The following is a 916-nucleotide window of genomic DNA, read 5'->3' on the forward strand; positions in this document are numbered from 1 at the left end:
AATAATAATAATAATAATAATAATAATAAAACAAATAAAACACAGACACAAAATTAAGGGAAAACCTACAGCATTATGTTTAGAGGAAATGATTAAAACCAAAATGGTGATTCTGATCCATTACAGATTAACTGCCTGATGAGGAAAATAATCCTACTCGAAACGTAAGGAGTCGGTCCTTATTATTCTGGTAATGGCATGGAACATTCTACAAAGGAGTTTGTGTTTGTATCTATATAAATCAAGGAAGATTCACCAATCCTTAAAAACAGATCTATGAGGTGAGGGTCAAACGTAAAATAAAATAATAATAATAATAATGATAATAATATTAATAGTAGTAGTAGTAGTAATAATAATAATAATAATAATAATAATAATAATAATAATAATAATAATAATAACAATAATAATAATAATAATAATAATAATAATAATAATAATGATGATGATGAAGAATATTTTTTTAAAGTGTTGAATCATAATGAAATTAGCATATTTGGTCCACTGTGTGATGAAATCTCGCCTAGATAATTTGGAATTGATATTTGTGAATTCAAATCATTGGTATTCGTAATTTAGCTGAATGGATGTGAGGTTTCAACATTGCATGAACCCTTTTGCTTGTTATGGTAAGAAGTGGGCAGTCTAACAGTATTTGTGCTATCAATCATGTATATATATATATATTTATATATATATATATATATATATATATATATATATATATATATATGATTGATATGACTACCGTATGTATGTATAACTACTCACACAGAGATATGAACTTAAAGAAAATGTACATTGTGTATTTCTGTGGACGATTTACTACCACCATTGTTCGCTAAATAATGTGTGTGAAATGTCTAGAAACCTTTTTTCGCTTGTTTCATATTCCCTATGTAACTGAATAGCA

The sequence above is a fragment of the Penaeus chinensis genome, chromosome 36 (genome assembly GCF_019202785.1).
Source record: "Penaeus chinensis breed Huanghai No. 1 chromosome 36, ASM1920278v2, whole genome shotgun sequence".
NCBI classification, from domain to species: Eukaryota; Metazoa; Arthropoda; class Malacostraca; order Decapoda; family Penaeidae; genus Penaeus; species Penaeus chinensis.